Source organism: Pongo pygmaeus, chromosome 3, assembly GCF_028885625.2.
Source record: "Pongo pygmaeus isolate AG05252 chromosome 3, NHGRI_mPonPyg2-v2.0_pri, whole genome shotgun sequence".
NCBI classification, from domain to species: domain Eukaryota; kingdom Metazoa; phylum Chordata; class Mammalia; order Primates; family Hominidae; genus Pongo; species Pongo pygmaeus.
The window spans coordinates 105,893,149-105,908,456 of NC_072376.2; the positions used below are offsets into that span (position 1 = coordinate 105,893,149).

The 15,308-nt window shown below is 35.3% G+C and overlaps 1 protein-coding gene across 2 annotated transcripts in view; it reads left to right on the top strand.

Moving 5' to 3' along the window:
* The window catches only part of GRID2 (glutamate ionotropic receptor delta type subunit 2), a 1,522,941-nt gene that overhangs the window by 1,128,488 nt on the left and 379,145 nt on the right, over window positions 1–15,308 (top strand). The window lies entirely within an intron of this gene.

Here is a 15,308-nt window from a genome sequence, read left to right on the forward strand (position 1 = left end):
GCTTGTAGGTTATAGAGTGTGGATATGCTGGACAAAGGGATGATTCACATCCAGGGCATGTCAGTGGGATGGTGCACGATTTTATCATGCTACTTAGAACAATGTTAAATTCAAAACTTACAAATTGTTTATTTCTGGAAGTTTTCATTTAATATTTTTTGGGCCATGGCTGATTGAGGAGTAACCAAAACTGGTGAAAGAGAAACCATGGATAAGGAGAGTCTACTGTATACCTGGGAAAGATCTGTTACAATTTAATTTACTTATTAAAAATCAATAAATGATAACTTATAATTCTATACATTATAGTTTTATTTCCTAATAGATATATACAATAAGATGTTAATATAAACATTCTTAAACAGTAAAATACTCAAATGGGCTCTGTCTAAATAGCCATAAACCACGAAGGCATACATTCTCCTTTGCTATTCCAATGTGTTTAATCATGTCCTAGTTTATAGCCTGTTTCAAAACATAATAGTCCATAGTTACTACTTTATTTTTCTTCAGAAAAGTCTACTTGTTTTTAATTTTGAAAAAGATTTTCCTATGGGCTAGGTAAATTGCAGAATTAGTAAACAGGAGAGGAAGACTTTTTGATACGTTGATACTAATTGGATGTTCATCAAATTTTATAACACCAGTTGCTGCCCTTTGTACATTGTTTACTACAAATTAAATATATGCAATGTAATTTTATTGTCAGAAAAGTGGATTTGTGAATATTTTCTATGAAAGGATATTCAAGTGAGTAACCTATTCTTCTTTTTTTGTGGCCCATAAATTACTCCTAGTTATTTTTAAGAGGTCTTAATTGCTTTTGGTAAATAATTATAAGTATTTCAAAACTTAAATGTGAATTTGCTTCTGTATGTACCTAAGGGTGTAGATATGCATTTACATTGATGTACTAATATTAAAAAAAGACATTTAAAGTACAGTAAATTATTAATAGTCTTTCCTCCAGTGATTAGCATGAAAACTCCAGTGATGATTGCAATGAAAGACGGTATATGTGCTTTGTTTTCCTTTGAGAAAAGACAACAAATATTTAAGTCCAATTAACCTCAATCACTTTTAAGCAAATATTTGTTTCGTAGTTACTATATGATAGACTCAGTAATGGATATAAGGGAAATAATATACAGACCTTGTCCTCAAAGTAGTCATAGAATCTTGTTAGGTTGATGCACATAGAGAAAAACAGCTCAGATTGATTAAATATCGTTGACCTTTGGTGTCTGTGAGGCATTGGTTCCAGGATACCCCCACACCAAAATCTGCAAATGCTCAAGTTTCTGATATAAAATGATATAGTATTTGCATATAACCTATGTACCTCCTCTCACATGCTTTAAAACATTTTAGATTACTCTTAATACCTAATACAGTGTAAATGCTATTAAGTAGTGGCTCTACCAAATTATATGTTTATTTTTGTTATTTTTATTGGGTTTTTTTCCTAATGTTTTTGAGCCTCGGTTTGTTGAATCTATGGAGTTGAGTCTGCAGATGCAGAACCTGTGGATATGGAGTGCTAACTATACTTACTATGTGCAAGCTAATCTACTAAGTCTTTTGCATGTATTGTCTTATTTTGTCCTCACAATATTCCCAAGAAATAGGTAATATTCTGACCTCAAGAAGGAAATAGGTAATATTCTGACCTCAAGAGGAAACTGAGACATCCAGAAGTTGAAATACATACATATATATATATTTTTTTTATATATATATATAATCATTAAGGGAAGGGGTTAAGGTCTAGAATCAGACTTCCTGAATTTGAATCCTAACTCTGCTACTTACTGTCTGTATAATGTTCATAAATACATGAAGCTACAAGAAATTGAAGAATAACATGCAAGGAGTGGTTCTACGTGTGGTAACTGCTCTGGTAAGTATTACCTGAGCCTTGTGGTTTTACAGAGAGTAAGTAGCAGAGTTAGGATTCAAATTCAGGAAGTCAGATTCTAGATGTTAACCCCTTCCCTGTTAGTGATACATTATACTGTCTCCAGTCCTACTGTGATAAGTGTGAGAATTGAGGTGTCCATAGAATTTTGTTTGACTTGAGAGTTGAAAATGCTTACGTCTGAATAAGGTAAAAGTGAGTTTTATTGGGAAGGCTTGTAGGTACAATTAGGTTAAATTCATTTCCAGGCTGAATAAAACAATTGCTATTTTGTTCATGAAATAGTAGCACTTCACACAGTGTTAATGCCTGCATACCCCAGGTTCACCTTCATGACTCTTAATAATCTCTATTTCCTGCAAGCTTAGCCTTGCACAGATATTGAATATGGTTTTGTGACCGGAGACATGGAAGCGGTGTGTTTTTTTTTTTTTCAAGTCTTCTATGATGGACTTATCAGTTGGGTGCCAGTTGAGTAACAGGTTGTTACACTTATTACATTACTACAATATACAATCATTGTATTTAATAATTTTGCATGTTTCCTGTGTCTTTCTGTAACTACTGTGAGAATGGAAACCAGTCATTCCCTTCTTATTTATTTTCTACAAGTGCTTTTTCAGGTCTAGCTCTTAGTTATATGGCCTTGCAAGCTTCTTCTACTCAACACTGAGAACCACTCTCCCCTCACCCCACCCAGAAACTCCCAAATCTTGAGGCTTTACCTCACTAAACCCTGAAACTAAGATTTGATCTATACTCAACTTGATGTTGTCACCTAAACGCAACCTCCCACCCTCTTATATTCCAAGTATTTACGTCCAACACTTTCCAGAAGAGAAAAGGGAAAGGACCAATGTGTACATTGGAAGAAGGTATTTCCTCTTTTCTTCTATTGAAACTGAAATCTAGTCTCAGCTCTACCCACTCCCTCTTTTCTTAGGAAATTTTATATTATCAATTACACCAGGTTAATAAAATTGATTTTTCTTACCAAAGTTTTGAAATTCCCATTCTTATGACTGTTGATATTTTATTGACTTGAAAGAAATAACCTCATATTTATTTTAAACTACACAATTCAGCACTCTACTGTTTGTGATCCCATGGGCAAATAAGTGGTGCTCTCAAACGTTTCATTGAAGAGTTAAATAGAGATATTATTGACGAAGATGTAAATAGCATTAAAGGAATCAACAAGGAGTGTTGAATCACCAGGACCTAGATGCACAGAAAGCATTGACTTACATGAAGACTGATAAGGCATGGGAGGAAGCAGTATTACTAGACAAAGCAATAGAGCCATGGGAGAGAGACCATCGCTCATAGTAGCAGTGAGCTACAGTGCAGAAAAAGAAAGAGAATCACTGCCAATACCAAAATCAGGCTATGAGGAACTGGGAATAAGTGATACCCTGATCTCACTCCTCTTGTCTATCTCTTTTCATGGTCTCCAAATGCAAATCCAACCAGAAGTCAGAGGTTATGGGAACCTAAGTAAGGAAGACCATGAAAGTTAGTCTTTCAGGACACAGAGCAAGGCAGTGAAGCCCTCAGTGAATCCAGAAGAAAAGTAGGGAAAAACCAACACCAGCATCTACCATTTGATAGGACCTATTATAAGAAGGTTATATATATTAACTTATTTAATCCTTATAAAATTTCATATGAGTGGTACTAATTACATTATAAGGATAAAAATAGGGTACATAAGAGTTAACTAAATTTCTGTCTCCATATAGCTAGCAGGAGCCAGACATAAATTTCAAGATCAGAGATCCTGGTTCCACAAACCATGTCCTTAGCCACTCTGATAATCTGCCTTCTGAATCAGAATGGACTCATGTTAGGTATAAATGAAATTGGTATAATTATTGAGATGTGAGGATTGCATATGTTGGATTTATAACTTAGGAGAATTTTCCTAAATTGCTTCATATATAATTTCTTTGTATTCAACCATCACCAAAGCCACAGAAATATGTCTTAGAAATGGAGGAAAAGAAAGAATGATAATAAAAGCAGTCTCTACTACTTGGTGTCTCTTCTAATCTCTTTGTTTCCATAATTTACCCACTGATCTTTACTTCTTACCAAGTGGTCCAAGTGTATTACTACAAAGGAATTATGAAGATTTTCCCGCTTTTAACTTCCTGAGTTATACAATGTAAATAGCAATAAATGACCAATTAAGTCATTCAATTGTTTTCATGGTAATTCACAAAAACACTATTGGAAACATTACTGAGTTATAAACATAATCATAATATATATGATAATAAAATGGAAAGGAATTGGTTACAAATGAAAAGAAAGGAGTGAGAAGCTATGCTGTAAGAAGTATAAGATATCTGAGAACCATAAGTTGGCATTTGGGAGGAGCTCACTGATTAGTAATTCTTACTTACCTGCTTTGATTGGCCTTAAAAAAGACATGTGACATCCCTAATAAACATATGTTCACTCATGAATTCACACAAAACAGTCAAAGATCCTGACTTTAGAGAGTTTTTTTGTTGTTTGTTTTTATTGAGACAGGCTCTCACTCCATCACCCAGGCTGGAGTACAGTGGCATGATCGTGGCTCACTGAAGCTTCAAACTCCTAGGCTCAAGAAATCCTCCCACCTTAGCCTCCTGAGTAGCTGGGACTACAGGTGCATGCCACCATGCCTGACTAATTTATTTTTCGTAGAGACAGGGGCTCGCTATGTTGCCCAAGCTGGTCTTGAACTCCTGGCCTCAAGTAATCCTCCCAAAGTGTTGGGATTACAGGTATGAGCCACCGCACCCATCCAGGGAGTTTGATTCTTGCAAGATATCTTCTAAAGCTCTCAAAATAGTCTTGAAAAACTGCAGTGCAGTTGTTCTCCATTAAATACACAATACAGCATTCTTTTGCCTAGAATTACCATTAAAATAATTCAATATATAAATTGAATTCATATATAAATATATAACTGGAAGTCTATAGTAAAGACTGTGATAGTGATTTTTCTGTATTTTATAAATTAAAAAACATAGTTTTTCATATTTTAATATCTCTAAAATTAGGATGCATCCTTCAACTTCTATTTGCAATTGTAATTAGCATCATGTTTGTCTTTATTAGTGATGTGTAAAATAGTTGCACATCTTACAATAGGAAACATTTTAGATTAAATAATGTATGGTATTTTTACAAATTAAGTTAACGGATATTCCTGGAAAGTTAAATTAAAAATCACTGGGCAAGAAGCCACATAAAGAGAATAACTATTTTAAAGAATACCTCCAAAAGAAAAGACAGTAGGAAATATACCAATTAGAAAACATAGGACAGTAATAGCAACGAGAAAAATTACTGTCTAAATTAAAACTGTTGCCTCAATCATAGAAGGACACACACAGAGATAGGAAATACACAGAGATAGCTTATCTTGAACCATTACCACAAAGCAATATCCAAAATATCTATTGAGAGAATGGTAGGTTTTTCTAAGCAACTCACCAAACGAAGGATTGTTTGCCTGGCTGCAGCAGACAGCCACCTACTGAGTTATCATTTTGAGTAATTTCTTTTTCTTAAAAAATATCCATTATTAGTCTCAGTTTTGGGAATTTCTTTTCTTTTTTTTTTTTTTTTTGAGGGAGATTGTAACTGATATATAGGCACCAGAGTCTTAATTTGTACAAATACAAAAAAAAGTATTTAGGTTAGATTTAGTTATTTATATACATCAGTGTGAAGTAAGGCAATGTACTTAATTTCCTCTTAGTATACCTTTTAACAAAGGAATAAATAATATATAATTCATTTTTCATTCAAAGTACTTCAGACAATTTTGTTGCCTTTATTTCACCAAGTCTCCTCTATTTAATACACCTATACTAAGAAGTTTTGGCATACACTGCAAAAAGCACTGAACTTGCAGTCAAAAGGTATGACTTTTAGTATCGTACCGGTTTTTCTGCTTAATTGATCTTTGAATTTAGGGAAACCAATAAGCTGTTCTGAACTTCAATTTTTCCATCTGTAAAAGAGGAATAATAAAACCAATCACAAAGGGTTACTACTATATTAACTGGATGAAACTATGTGAAAGCAGGTAGCAAAATGAACAGTGCTTCTACATACATTATCTCTGCAGTAAAACTATGATGTGTAAACTCAGTAAAGAAAAAAAGCATGAGTGATCATAAAAGTCTAATTATTCATTGTCATCAAACTTCAGATTTTTGTGGGAGATTGGAAGACTCTAAGGGAGACAAACAAATGTAAACTGCAGAATAATGAGTTTTAGGCCCAGTTACTGTTACCTCAATTTGAAAACCTGCTAATGAGGACCATAGGAACTCTTCTGCCAGTGAAGCTGGTACTTCCTAGAGGAAAAATGCACATAAAACACCTAGCACCAAAAACAAAAGCACCCTGAGTTATGATTTTCAAAAATATCTAGAAGTTTATATGTCAATTATATTATCTCATATAAATTGTGTTTGATTCCAGGCTAGTTTTAAATAGACTCTATATTTTAATATATAACTAAACAAATGCCTCCAGTGATCGTTCTGAAATGTCACTGTCCTTAAATTTTTTGCTAAGGACATTGTCCAAGTGTTTGCTACTTAGAGACTTTCAGAATTTTCATCGCTACCTCAAAGTTCAAGCTTTTCTGAGGTCTCAGCGTTTGAGCCTCTTGAACCTGGAGGCAAGGTTAGGGGTTGGGAAAGTAAACTTGTCAAGAGACTCCACTGGGCAAGCCCTCAGAGCAAGGAGTTGGGAAGAGAGCTGACAGCGAGCTCTGGTGGCTCCCACAGCAATGTCTTGCGAGGGCTCCTTTGGAGGAGTTAATAAATAATAAAGTTTGGTTCAGGACTCCAGGCAAGAATGACAACTCTGGCTGAGGAAATTTCCAGGGGCTGATATCTAAAATAAACTTAAAGTCACAATAAAATATGATAAGTGCCATGTAATAATCCTACAATGGAAGTAGGATAGCATTGTTGTTAAGAACACAGTTCCTGCAGTTTCACTTCTGGGCTGGCAAATGAGGAGTTCCATGGACCCACTCCCCAGCAAAATAAGCAGAGATGTCAAAAATGAAAAAGAAATGAACAAAAAACAACACTAACAAAAAAGTTTACATTCTCTGGAAATAATTGCAAATCATATATCTCATAAGTGATATTTAACATATACAAAAATATTATAACTCAATATGAAGAAGAAATATAAACAAAATTAAAATGAGCGAAGATCTAAACAGTTCTGCAATGAAGATATATTTATATAAATGATCAGTAAGCAAATGAAGAGATGCTCAGCATAGTTTTCCATCAAGGAAATGCAAATCAAAACCACAATGAGCTATGACTGCAAGCCCATTAGGATGGCTATATTCAAAACGACAGATAATAACAAGTGTTGGCAAGGATGTTGAAAAATCAGAATGCTGATACATTGCTGGTAGGAATGTAAAATGGTACAACTGCTTCAGAAAACAGTCCAGCAGTTCCTCAAATGGTTAAAAGTAGAGTCACTACATGATTACCAATTCCACTGTATATATAATCCCAAGAGAAATGAAAACATATGTCCATATGAAAACTTGCACTCAAATGTTCAGAGCAGCATGGTTGATTGCAGCCAAAAATGGAAACAACCCAAAGGTCTATCAACTGGTGAATGGATACATAAAATGTAGTATACCATAAAATGGAATATTATTTGGCAATAGAATGAAATTACACATTGATAACAGTGTACAGCATGGATGAACCTTGAAAGCATGCTAAGGGAAAGAAGCCAGACACAGAGGATCATGTATTATATGAATTCATTTCTATGAAATGTTCAGAATAGACAAGTCTATAGGGACTTACAGGGGCAGAAAGTAATTAGTGATTGCCTAGGTCTGGGAAAGTTTTGGAAATTGGGAGATGACAGCTAACAAGAGTGGCATTTTTGAGGGGGAGCTGGTAATAAAGTTCTAAAACTGACTGCAATGATGATTGTACATATTTGTGAATATACTAAAGCTATTGGATTGTGTACTTTGGATGGGTGAATTGTATATTATGTAAATTATATCTGAATAAAGCTACTTTTTAAAAAAGAGAGAGTCTGGTTCCCTAGACTGCCTATGTTTAAATCCCTCCCTCTCCTACCTGTGAATGTAGGCCAAGTATTTAAACTCTATGATTCTGTTTCTTCATCTATACAATGGAGATAATATAAATTACCTACCTCATAAAGCTGTTATAAAAATTCAAATAACTAGTACATGCAAAGAACAAAGACCTTCTAACAGAACCTGGCACATGAAAAGTGTGATATGTGTCCATTCTTCTTATGCACAGACTGTTAAGGGAGAGCATGAAAGAAGTATCTAACTTATGGGTAAGGCAGTCGGCAAGGCTTAAAGGATGATACTTAAATTCATCTTGAAAGATGAGCAGGGATTATCAAGGCATAGATAAGAGGGAAGGGATATCCAGCATTAGAAAGAGTATATGCGGAAGTATGTAGATATGATATTCTATCAAGAATTTAAAGTATCCTAAAAGTAAATTCAAATATTACCTGAAGTATATGAAATTGAAATATAGAAAATTCCAGCAGCCTGTGTGTCATGTCTTCTCTTTTTTAAGAGTTCCTTTAAAGACAATTCAGTAAGAAATTTCTCTGTGACTATGAAGGTAATATTGTATGATGTAAATAATATTCACTAAGTTAAAAATAACATTGCTACAACTCTGATCCAGTGTAAAGTTTAGGTAAAATAGTACTCATTTTTATTATTGAAACAGTGTAATCAGTAGACATAGCTCTGTGTTGTATACATATTTTGTTTTGTCTCTTCTTCTGAGTGTACTCATCTTATGTGAATGGGGAAAATATGATTTTTATAAACAGTCACTTAAAGAAAAATGGCCTGTGCAAATGATGTAATTTAGAGCAACCGTAGTATATGTGTTCACTTCAGTGCTGCCTGAATAAAATCATCATAAGAATTGATGCATGACAATGGCTTGACAGTTTCTTATTATTTTGCATCACACCAATTCTTGAAATGATAGCTGTCACACAGATATGTGTGAGTATTGCTATTGTATATGTGGTAGCCATGCGTGACCCTACTTTTCTCCTCTTGGAAGCTGGAACCTGAATTCTTAGACTAAACAATGAGTAAATATTTCAGAGATGTGTTATCTAATTTACTTGTGAAAAACAGATTTGCTACTTGTCTCTAGACGTTTAGAAAGAGATTGACAGAGTCATTTGCAAATTCAAAGATATAAAAACAGTCGGTAGATTGAATTCCATAATCAAATCAATATGTGGTTAGAACATTTCACAATATTCTAACCGAAGTTACGTGAACTACATTATATACTTTCAGAAATGCAGAGTACCACTCCATCTGAACGAAAACATAGTGTTAAGGTGTGCTTGAAGCTCTAAGTCATCTTTTGACAATGCAGTAGTTTCAACATAGTCACAAGACAAAACCAGTTCTACATAAAATTCTTCAGAAATGAACATGAACATAAATAAAAACTTGAGAGATGCTACTGAAATAGATTTTACATTTCAGAGTTACAAAGGAACACATTAGTAGCTATTAAAGCTTACAGATAACATTACCATCTAGCTTACTAATAAATCTCATTGTTAGTATTTTCTCTAGTCTTTACTGAACCTTTAAGATTATTAATTTTTTTCACATTTTATTGATATGGCTAGGATAGAATTATTAAATAACTTCTTCAAGTTACAAATATGCTAAAAATAAGCATTGAATCCTTATCTATCTAATTTACTCTCAGCCATGATGATTCTAACAAGGACTGGCCTAATTTCCTGCCACAAAGGGCTATAAAACTGAGCCAAGTATGGGAAAACCTTTTCAGACATTGGTCAATTGGTAGAAATGCACTTTGATACCTAAAAGGTTGGAAACAACTAAATGATCCCAACAATTATCCCAGCTTTCTTGCTGCTGGCAGTTTCCGTACTGGAGACATGAAGATACGGATCCAAAACAGAACTTGTCAGCCTCACTGAGTTTACGAAGTAGAGATCAGAGCGTGAGAAAGCTGATGTAGTTGGCACATATTATCTCATTTTTGAGATATGTTGTAAATTAGAGGGAGCTGTGCAGGAAAATATTTGCAGAAATGTGAATCTTGCCTGAGTACTAGACCATCAATGCTAGAGAGAAATTCTACAAGTATGGGCAAAGAATGACAGGAATCAGAACAATCGCCAGAGCTCACACATGATTTTTGAGAAATGTTTCATTTGGGGAGATCGTATTGTATCAAGAATTCAAAAGAAAATGTGGAAAGTATGTATTTATCTTTGAGTTGTGTAGTAATCAATAGAAATTTTGGTGAATATCTAAATATCTATATAGATATAAAGTAGGATACTCCCATACACCTTGCTATATCCGTGTTTTACATGTTTCCTTGACCTCCCAAAATGTCCAGCTTTTTATTAGGAAGCTGCATGCTCATCTTCCCCTTCTGAGCTCCAAGGTATGTTGATGTTCTTGCTGTTTCATAGCTGATATAAATTAGCATTGGGTAAACAGATGAAAAACCGTCACAGAAAGTTTTTCTTGTTCACATTTTGGAAATCTTCCTTCTCAGTAGAGAAAAGCAACCTTAAAGGTGCAAAATCTTGATTGGATTTCAGTTCACAAAAGAAAAAATGAATTTTGACAAATCACACATGCTTTCCCTGTCCCTCCCAAAATGCTGCAGTCTTCCATGGCAGCCTTACCAAAGAGAAGACTAAGTCCCTAACTGGAACTTGGATTCTTTCAAAGGCACAGTAAGAGGTTTTGACCAATAGAGAAGCATTGATCAAATCACTATCCACTGCATTACATGGTACTCTAGGAGAGTCTGAAATGAGAACAGATATCTTCAAAAAGCATCCAAATCTGGGGCTGCTTTACTTATCTGTCAGCTTCTGGAATAGTGAACATGCTATTGAAATTCAGCTCCTTCTGGGAGGTGGGAAGATAATCAAGGGGAGACCCACCATACTGTATGGAGGTCCCAGAAATGGAAAAGCTGATCAAGGGAAGGAAGGTAATATACTTTTTTATAATATATTCCTTGGGATTTTTAATGATTGGTCAAAATAAAGAGGTTTTGGTTTTAAGGTGTTATTTTCACAGCATCTCCAGGTAAACTTCCAAGTATTACGTTAACCTGGATAGAAACAAAAAAAGTCCATAATGCTTGAAACTGAATTTGTGATCCTTGCATCATGTTTAAAATTGTTCAGCAAGGAATTTCAGTTTCTCTAGGTGATGGAAGTTAGCATGAGCAAAGGAACTTTACAATTTTTCAGAATTTTTTTTTTCATGTTTGGAAGGTCTCTTCCTCCTCCTCCTCCTCCTCCTCCTCTTCCTCCTCCTCTTCCTCCTCCTCCTCCTCTTCCTCCTCCTCCTCCTCTTCCTCCTGCTTCTCCTCCTCCTCCTCCTCCTCCTCCTCCTCCTCCTCCTCCTCTTCCTCCTCCTCTTCCTCCTCCTCCTCCTCTGCCTCCTGCTTCTCCTTCTCCTTCTCCTTCTTCTTCATTTTTATTTTTAACCATTGCTAGTGGTATGATTTTTGAATTGGGAAAACAAAATATTCAGACTAAATATTTTCCCAATGATTCTTATGTAGAGTAATGTACTTTGCAATTCAATTAAAAATAACAAGCTACGATGGTGTTCTGAGCCAAATGTAATCTCCAAGACCATGGTCAGTAAAGCACTCAAGAAAATGAAGTGTATTGAGGCCGAGCAGTCCGAAGTCTATTGGGGAATAAAGAAGCAGTTGATTAGCATTTGAAAGCAAGGTCTTTCACTTTTTTAAAAGCGAAGAATTTTTTAAAACAGCACTCATCAAAAACAAAGGGTTTGAAAATTATCCCTCCTTTGTTTTATCAGTCTCAGGGAAGATGCACTTCGATACATGTCTCGGGAATTAAGATGCATTTTGATACATGTGATATTACATTTGGTGACACTGCTGGAACATATGCTGAGAAATGCAAGAATAAATAGGACCAATGCTCATTTTCTTTTTTTTTTTAATCACTTGCAAGTGACATTTGTTTCGTCTAGGCAGGAAAGCAGGATCTTATAGGCAGGGTAGGTGTAAGAGCTGATTTTAGGTCAAGCTTTTCAATTTATTATGCAATAAAATATAGCAATAAAAATATGCATCTTTATATTTTCCAGTAAATTATAGAAATCTCCGTTTAATTTCTTTATATATGTGCTAATAATTAATTCAGTACTACAGTCTGGATCCACAGTCCTTCTGATAAGAGCTGGCACAGAGGTCATTTTTATGTGCCTTATTATTAATCTTAATAATATGTAGTAATATTCCTTTATATACTTATTGTGACACACAGAAACTTAAAGCCTTTGTAGCTTTAAGTTCAGATGCTTCCACATTCTTTTGTAAATCCCTGCAGATTTGTTTCTTGCTTTTAAATATCAGCACCTTTCTGGTTTCTACTCTTATGTCTCTGCCCTCTATGCAGGAGATCTTTTCTTTTAAGTTTCCCACTGCGCTTCATAATAAAATCAAAAGAAAAAGGTACATCCCTCAGAAAGCATTCATCTCACTAGAAATAGAAAACCTGTCACCTTATTCTTAAAACCTTAGATCAGCCAGGCCAGTGGCTGAAATAGTGAGGGTAGTGTCTACAAAGGGTACAGAGTAGGGGTAGCAAAATGATTATGTACCTTGTTCTCTCCACATCTTTTAGGGAAGAGACTCTTTGCTCTGGAAAATGACTTAATACCATTGGGAGGAAAACATTTCCTCTACCCACTTAGGTTCCTATGTTTAGGGGCCTGTGAATTAACTGATAATAGATTAACAGGAGAAAAGAAAAGGTTATCTACACATGCATGTGAAGTCACTCAATAATGAGTTGTTTCCTGAATACCCAGAGGTAAAGATTGGTATAGCAACTTAAAAAAGGGAAGGGAAGTGTGGCTAGGGCATCAATGTGTAGTTGATCTCCTTCCTGGAATTAGCAGAAAGCTCTTGGAGGAGAGTTAATAGCAGCTGTATTGGGGGTAGTGTCAGCTTTAGTCAGGTAAGGGAAAGTCAGATCAGATTTCAAATATTTTCACTTTAATCTTTATGCTAAAACTGTGATTCCTTCAATGTGCTGATGAAAGTTGAAGTGTGGCTTGGAAAAAAAGAGAAAGTATAAGTAGATTTATTCTAGATATAAAGCATTTTTTAGGTATAGTAGAAAGAGAGAAAGAGAAAGCAACACGCACACACACACTGAGAGAGAGATTTTGACACGACCATGTCAAAGACTAAGAGTAGCCCAAGTTCTTTATCAACCATGTAGTTTCTGCACCCTGCTGTATACACACATGCATACCCACATACTGATGGAGGCAGTCTAAATTAATGGTTAAGAATATGAACTTTAGCACCACATGGCATTGGATTCAAATTTCAATCTTTCTTACTAGCTTTGTAACCTCAAACTTTTTTCCTCTTGGAAGCTGGAAACTGCATTTTTAGATTAAACAATGAGTAAATATTTCAGAGATGTGTTATATAGTTTACTTCTGAAAACAGATTTATTACTTCTCTCTAGAAGTTTAGAGAGAGATCGACAGAGTCATTTGCAATTTCAAAGATATAAAAAACGGGTAGATTGACTACCATAATCAAATCAATATTGGTTTAGAAAATTTCACAATATTCTAACTCAGGTTATGTGAACTATATTATATACTTTCACATTATTTATCTACTCTACCCTCAAGTTTCAGTTCTCTCCTTTGCAAATGACAATAACAATACCAAAAAATAAAAAATAAAAAAACTAAATGAGGTAATGAATGTAAAGTGATAAGGATGATGGCAGGCATAAAGTAAGCTTTTCATTGTTTTTATTTGCTTTTTCCTGTAGCCTGAAAATCTGTTCAAGGTAAAAAAAAACATTCTTTTGCTCTGAATCTCCTTTATTCTACCAATTCTTTTCTCGTGTAAATGTCTCAGACTCTTCAATTGTCTTCACTTTGTCATTTATTTTTATCCTCAGATCACTGATATTTGGCTTCTATTTTCACTTCTCCAAACAAATTGCTTTTTTGTCTTCATGATCTTCTATGTGACAAATTAAATGCATGCTTTCAGGCCTTACCTTCCTGGACCTCTCACCTCCATTGGAATCCACTGGCAATTTACTCCCAGAAGCCCTGTCCTCTCTTGCATCTTCAACATCTTCTGATTCTGACCTCTCCGTTCCCTTGTTTGTTTGTTTGTTTGTTTGAGACAGAGTTTCACTCTTGTTGCCCCAACTGGAGAGCAATGGCATGATCTAGGCTCACTGCAACCTCCATCTCCTGGGTTCAAATGATTCTCCTGCCTCAGCCTCCCAAGTAGCTGGGATTACAGGCATGCGCCAACATGCCTGGCTAATTTTGTATTTTTAGTAGAGACAGGGTTTTGCCATGTTGGTCAGGCTGATCTCGAACTCCTGACCTCAGGTGATCCTCCCGCCTTAGCCTCCCAAAGTGCTGGGATAATAGGCGTGAGCCACTGTGCCTGGCCTCTCTATTCCTTCTACCTCCTTCATTGGATTCTCTTCTTCCAGAGTTTCATCCCTGGCCTTCTCTATACTTTATTGAATGACTTCATTTACTTTCTTGAAAGTTATAAACAAATTTTTATTTCCAACCCTAGCCTCTCTCTCCTGCGTCAGACTCATTATCCACAAGTACTATTGAAAAAAGTATTCTATATTTAATGACAAAAAAACAGAAAATATGGAAAACAAAAATTAACAGCAAAATCATAATTCTTCCATCAAAAAGTTACTTGCTAACATTTTAGTGTCTACCACTAGCTAAACTTAACTACATTTCCTTATCTATAAAATTTGAGGCAATTGAGGTCCCAAACTCATAAAACTATTGAGCATGAATACACAAAAAGTTTTTAAAGTACCCAGCACATACTAAGTTCCATATGAATATTTGCTGCTATTATTTTTTTCAATTTCAAATCTTTGTACATTTTCTTCCCATTTAGCAATATGAAAATGAGTATTTTTAATTGAATAGATTTTTTTTTTTTTTTTTTGAGACGGAGTCTCGCTCTGTCACTCTGTCACATAGGCTGGAGTGCAATGCCGTGGTCTCAGCTCACTGCAACCTCCGCCTCCCAGGTTCAAGCGATCCTCCCGCCTCAGCCTTCAGAGTAGCTGGGACTACAGGAGCATGCCACTACACCTGGCTAATTTTTGTATATTTAGTAGAGACTGGTTTCACTATGTTGTCCAGGCTGGTCTTGAATTCCTGACCTCGTGATCTGCCCGCCTCGGCCTCCCAAAGTGCTGGGATTACAAGCATGAG